The sequence below is a fragment of the Chiloscyllium plagiosum genome, unplaced genomic scaffold, assembly GCF_004010195.1.
Source record: "Chiloscyllium plagiosum isolate BGI_BamShark_2017 unplaced genomic scaffold, ASM401019v2 scaf_12018, whole genome shotgun sequence".
NCBI lineage: Eukaryota > Metazoa > Chordata > Chondrichthyes > Orectolobiformes > Hemiscylliidae > Chiloscyllium > Chiloscyllium plagiosum.
In genome coordinates this window covers 30,523-37,428 of record NW_025214878.1, presented here as the reverse complement: position 1 = coordinate 37,428, position 6,906 = coordinate 30,523, and the positions used below count along the sequence as shown (strand labels likewise).

Below are 6,906 nucleotides of genomic sequence, written 5' to 3'. Positions count from 1 at the left end.
TGGCACAAATGAGTTGGACCGAAAGGCATGTTTCCTTCCTGTATGACTCTATCACATGACAAGAGACAATGTGTGAATATAGAACAGAAATATCCCAGGGTTCAATGCTATCTCCTTGAAGGAGACCTGCTTTCCCCCCTGTTGTACTGATCCTCACTAAGACAGCACAGGCCTGGATTGATAACTGTCAACTTCCTGGACTGACACAGGAAGGCTCAGTACAGCAGAGATGAAAGTAAACAAGAAGGTGGGGAATTGAGCCTGGGACCATCATGCTCTGTGTTCGTGCTTCAACACTGTATCTGTGTCATGTCTTCTGGACCAAAGTTCGATGTATTAAATACACTCTGCTCTGTTCACTGTGTGTGATCTTACCTCACTCCAGGATTTACTGAAGGCTCCAGATCTCAGTCTCCATCTCTCTGGCTGACCAACTGTCTTCAGTGTGGTGGTGGACGAAACAGGAATTGGGAATTCTGCTGAGTCAGGAGCAACCTGAGTACCTACAGGAGACAGAGAAATGAACAGAATGGGAAATCAGACTGATGCAGTGATGGTTAAACATGGACAATAGCACCGAGTCCCACAGAGACCTGGAAAATCCCAGTCTCCAACCCTGGTCTGTGCTGGAGTGGAGAATTCTGTTGGCTCAGGATCTGGAGTAACTGCAAAAGGTGCAGTCACCGGCATCAATTAAACCCTCCCAGTGACACATATCACATGGAGAGAGACTGTGTGATATCACCAGAGTGCAAGAAGTTATCAGGATCAAATCACGGTCAGGAAGAAGGTGCACTGGGATCAGTACTCGGGGATGAGCGAGCTATCAGTGGGCCAGGCAATGGCCTCGTGTTACTCTCACTAGACTGTTCATCCAGAATTTAATGCCGGTAGCAGGGAAACCCATCTGACTACTTAATACCCTTTAAGTAAGGAAATCTGTTATAGGCTGCCAGTCTAGACTACATATGAATCCAGACCCAGAGCAATGGGATTGACTCTCAAATGCCCACTGTAATGGTCTGGCAAGCCACTCAGCTCTAAGGCTGGTCAGAGTGGGCATGCGATGCTGGCCAGCCAGAGACAGCAATATCTCACGAGTGATTTAAAATCAACACTGCTGGGAGCAGTGTCCTGGCCTATCCTGTCGGTAGGTTTATGGACAGGGCTTTAAACTGACATGGAGGTGCAGAGACAGGGTACAGGTGAAAGGAGCTTTCCAAATCCAAAGGGAAAATGTGAAGCCTCGGAACAGCTCGGGAATGTGGCTGAAGACAAGCAGAAAGGAACAGGAAGGGACAGAGTTGAACGAAAACTGTATGTCAGTGAATCAGTTTGTGACAGGACATTGTGGGAAAGAGGAAATTATCAATTTTTTTTGAATGGGCAAAGTATCTACAATTTGGTAATAGACTTGTGACACAGAAAAATGAGACTTAGTCACCAGACAGACGTGGTTACAGGTTGAACAAAAGGTGGAACATAAATATTCAACAGTGAACAACCTTACAGGATCTCAGGGAAAATGGGAAAGCAAGATGGGAACCCTGACACTAATGGATAACACAGGGATTACAGAGAAAGCATTTGGCCTCAGATTATGCAGCTGAATCAGCCTGAATGTAAATTCTGGGTGCTATGTGTCAAAAACACAAGCAGGAGAACAGTTTTTTTTATGCTGCCTTACAGTATTTAATTGCTCATCCCTGCATTAAACAGGAATTCATTAGAATTTGTAGCAAAGGTGGTGAGATAATGTTTGGAGACTTCAATCTTTGTATAATCTGGGACAGATACATTGGCAAGAGTGATATTATCCGAGATCCTCCTTGAATGTTTTTGTCAGTGTTTCTTTGATTAACACATTGTGCAAATAGCTAGGGATGTAACTATCTCAGATCAACCGTTGGGTGATGAAGCTGAGTGAATGAGTAATATCACACCGAGATCCTCCAAGAAATTATACCGGAATTCAAAGAGATTATGACACTTTAAAGTTACCATAAAGCACATCCGAGCATCAGTAACAAAGCCAATTACATGATTTTGAGAGAGAACTGTCCAAGGTAAACAGGGAAACAGACTGAAATGTCAGTCTGTAAATGAACAGTGGAAAACATTTAGACCCAGAGAGTCCTAGAGACGTATAGCACATAAATGGACCATTCAGTCCAATTCGTCCACGCCACCCAGATATCCTATCGTAATCTCGTTCCATCTTGGCCCATATTCCACTAAACCCTTTTTTATTCATATACCAATCCAGATGCCTTTTGAATGCTGCAGTTGTACCAGCCTCCACCACTTCCTCTGGCAGTACATTCCATACATACACCACACTCTGCGTGAAAAGGTTGCCCCTTAGGTCCCTTTTAAATCTTTCATCTCTCACCATAAACCTATGCCCTCCAGCTCTGGTCTCCACCACACCAGGGAAAAGACCTTGTCTGTTTATCCTATCCATGCCCCTCATGATTTCAAAAACCTCAAGAATGACACCCCTTAGCCTCTGACGCTCCAGGGAAAACCGTCCCAGTCATTTCAGCCTCTCCCGATAGCTCAAATCCTCCAACCCTGGCAACATCCTTGTAAAACCTTTCTAAACACTTTCGAGTTTCACAACATCCTTCCAATAGGAAAACGACCAAAAATGCACGCAATATTCCAAAAGTGTTCTAACCAGTGTGCTGTACAGCTGTAATATGACCCCCAATCTCCTATAATCAATGCTATGACCAACAGAGGAAAGCGTACCAAACACCGTCTTCACTATCCGCTTACCTGCGACTCTACTTTCAAGGAGTTATGAACTCCAAGGTCTCTTTGTTCAGCAACATTCCCTGGGACCTTCACATTAAGCGTACAAGTCCTGCTCAGATGTGCTTTCCCAAAATGCAGCACCTCACATTTATCGAAATTAAACTCCTCAGCCCATTTGCACATCTGATCCAGATCCCGTTGTAATCTGAGGTAACCTTCTTCACTACCCACTATATCACAAATTATGGCGTCATCTGCAAACTTGTTAACTGTACCTCCTATGTTCATGTCAAAATCATTAATATAATGACGAAACATAGTGACACCAGCACCGATCTTTGTGGCACACCATCGTCCTCCAGTGTGATTAGATTACTTATAGTGTGGAAACAGGCCCTTCGGCCCAACAAGTCCACACCGCCCCGCCGAAGCGCAATCCACCCATACATGTACCCCTTACCTAGCACTACGGGAAATTTATCATGGCCAATTCACCTGACCTGCACATCTTTAGGCTCTGGGAGGAAACCGGAGCACCCAGAGGAAGCCCACGCAGACACGGGGAGAACATGCAAACTCCACACAGTCAGTCGCCTGAGGCGGGAATTGAACCCGGTCTCTGGGGCGGCAGTGCTAACCACTGTGCCACCGTGCTGCCCACAAACACAACCCTCTGCCACCACCCTCTGTCTTCTACCTTCGAGCCAGTTCTGTATCCAAACAGCCAGTTCTCCCTGTATTCCATGAGACCTAACCTTGCTAACCAATCTCCCATGAGGAACTATTTCACGCACCTCACTGAAGTCCATAGAAATCACATCCAATGATTGGCCTCATCAATCCTTTTTGTTTCTTCTTCAAAAAACTCAATCAATTTTTTGAGACATGATTTCCCACAAGCCTTGCTGACTATCCCCAGTCATTCCTTGTCTTTCTATATACATGTAAATCCTATCTCGCAGGATTCCTTTCAACAATTTACCCACTACTGATGTCAGGCTCACTGGTCTGTAGTTCCCTAGCTTTCCCTTACCACCTTTCTTAAATGGTGGCACCACGTTAGCCAATCTCCAGTCTTCAAGCACCTCACCTGTGATAATCAATGACACAAATTTCTCAGCAAAGGGCCCATCAATCACTTCCCTAGCTGCCCACAGATTCCAAGGTACATCTGATCAGATCCTGGGGATTTATGCGCTTTTATGCATTTCAAGACATCCAGCACCTCCTCCTCTTCAATATGGGAGCTTTTCAAGACGTCACTATCTACTTCCCCACATTCTGCATCCTCCATTTCCTTCGCCACAGTAAACACTGATGTAAAATACTCGTATAATATCGCCACCATCTCCTCCGGCTGCACACAAAGGCTGCCTTGCTGATCTTTGAGGGGCCCTATTTTCTCCCTAGTTGCCCTCTTGTCGTTTATGTATTTATAAAAACCCTTTGGATTCTCCTTAACACTATTTGTCAAAGATATCTCATGTCCCCTTTTTATCCTTCTGATTTCCCTCTTAAGTATACTCCTCCTGCCTTTATATTCTGAGAATTCACTTGATTTCTCTTGTCTATACGTGACAAACTTTTCCTTTTTTTCTTAACCAAAATCTTCATTCTCTCGTCATCCAGTATATCCTACACCCACCAGCATTTCCTTCCACCCTAACAGGAATACTATGTACTGTCTCTGGAAAGCCGTTATCTCATTTTTGAAGGCTTCCCAATCTCCAATGATAAAGGTTTCAATTTCTTAAAATGGAATCACCCCAATTCTGCATCTCATGAAACTGTCACTTGAAAATAATAAAAAAAAGAACATTTTAAACGAAGACTTTGATGAGGTGAGCTCTGGTCAGTCCTGTCGATCTGGAGGTTACCAGATACACATAGAATACTTTCTATTAGAGCAGCAGCAGGTCAGTGTCAGGCACACAGACAGAATGGGCAAATAGATACACATCTGAACTCACATTTCCCAGCCTGGGAATCTGAAGCTGTGCACAGCCAATTCTGGTAAACATCAGCAAAATTAGGTCATCAAGATCGGCCCAATAGTCTAATAAAAAAAAAAGAGTCATTCAGACTAAAATATCCTTCAGGTTCCACAACGCAGTCTCGGTCCCATCCTGCAGGTTATATGAATCCCGCTACCTCTAACCTCCTGAAGGATCCCCGTCCCTTCCTACATTTGTACCATCTTCCAGGTTCTGCTGCCCTTCCTACCTCCGTAACATGACCCGGACTCTACAACTCTTCCTTCCTCTGCAATGTTCCCCAGAAGGGTACTGGAGGATGGTGAGGGTTACAGAGTTAGGAGGAATATCAGGACTGGAGGATTTTGCAGTTGTTAGTAATATTGAAGTGGCTAAAATTGGCTTTGGTAGTTTTGAGGGGTCACATCAATAAAGGAGGTTACAGAGCTAAGGAGGATTATAGAGACCGGAAGACGCTTCACAGTTTATGAGTTTTGTGGGGACTGGAGCAAGGTACCAAAACAGGGAGGGTTAAAGATTGAAGGATTCTGCAGAAAACCTCTACTGGGTTAAAGGCAGGAGTCTTGGTAGTGTGGAGCAACAGACGTTTCATGGGGTCCACGTCCATAGATCCTTCAAAGATGCCAGCCATGTTGATAGGGGTGGTAAGAAGGCGTTCATTAGCAGGGGGATGGAGTTTAAGACCTGTGAGGTTATGCTGCAGCTCCATACAGCCCTGGTGAGTCCACACTTGGAATATTGTGTTATGTTCTGGTTATTTATAGGAAAGATGTGGAAGCTTTGGAGAGGGTGCATAAGAGATTCATCAGGATGATTTCTGGATTGGACTTGATAGAGGTGTACAAAATGATGAGAGGCAGACAGAGTGGATAGCCCGAGAATGTTCCCATTGTGAAAATGGCTATAACCTTGGGGCATAAGTTTAAGGTAGTTGGAGGAAGGTTTATGGGAAATATCAGAGGTAGGTACGTTACACAGACAGTGGTGGGTATGTGAAATGCACTGACAGTGTTGGTGGGAGACACAGTTACATTAGGGATATTTAATTAACTTTTGGATATCACATGGATGACAGTAAAATGAATTTCTCAAAATACAGACCTGTGCCCTGTGGTGTTCCACGAGGATCCGGGCTGGGTCCACTGTTGTTTGTGATGTACATAAATGATTTGGAGCAAGATATTAGTTGCCTGATTAGCAAGTTTGCAGATGACACTAGATTGGCGGAATAGCAGACAGTGAAGGGGACTGTTAGAGAATACAGCAGTGTATAGATTTAAGAGATGGGCAGAGAAATGGTAGATGGGGAGTTCAATCCGGGCAAATTTCAGAAGATCCAATTCAAGAGCAAACTAAATGGCCAAGTCCTGGGGAAATCTGACATACAGAGAGATCTGGATATTCTGGTCCATTGTTCCTTGAAGATGACAACGCAGATCAGTAAAGTGGTCAATGCGGCATACGACATGCTTTCTTTCACTGGAGGAGATAATGAGTAAAAGAGTTGGCAGGTCATGTTACAGTTGTATTGGACTTTGGTTCGACCACATTTGGAATATTACGCACATTTCTGCTCACCACATTAACAAAAGGGTGTGGATGCATTGGAGAGGGTGCAGGGGAGGTTCACCGGGATGTTGTCTTGTATGGAAGGGGCTAGCTTTGAAGAAAGTTTGAATAGATTCGGGTTGTTTTCATGAGAAAGACAAAGGTTGACTGGGGACCTGATTGAGGTCTACAAAATCATGGGATGTACAGACAGAGTGGATAACAAGAAGCTTTTCCCCCCCCAGAGTGTGGTGAATGGAACAGATTGCAGAGATAAAGTGGGTTGTATAGACTGGAGGACCAAACAGAGATGGAGAGTAGTCGTGACTGAAGATGTTTATAGATATAGCAAGGTTTACTTCTGCAGATTATTTAGACATGGAGGGTGTGGAGTCTGACAGATTTTCCAGAAGGACAGTAATTTTAGTTGGAGCCAGTTTCAAAGATAAGAGAGCATGTGTAACCTCCTCCAGTTTGGTCAAAGTGGGAAGGGTTGTAGGGGAGGGTGACATTTCCACAGATAGGGGTGTAAGAGCTGGAGAAGGTTATGGAGATGAGTAAATGCATGGCAATACAGGAGGAACTTACATTGATAGGGTGGGTG

The 6,906-nt window shown here is 44.4% G+C and overlaps 1 long non-coding RNA gene across 1 annotated transcript in view; it reads right to left on the bottom strand.

Moving 5' to 3' along the window:
- Positions 1-424: 424 nt before the first annotated feature.
- LOC122548059 overlaps positions 425-6,906 on the bottom strand; it is a 17,197-nt gene continuing 10,715 nt past the window's right edge. The window contains exons 2-3 of the long non-coding RNA XR_006311157.1: positions 4,731-4,816; positions 425-503 (exon numbers count right to left, since the gene is read on the bottom strand). This is a non-coding gene — a long non-coding RNA (uncharacterized LOC122548059). The remainder of the gene's footprint in view (positions 504-4,730; positions 4,817-6,906) is intronic.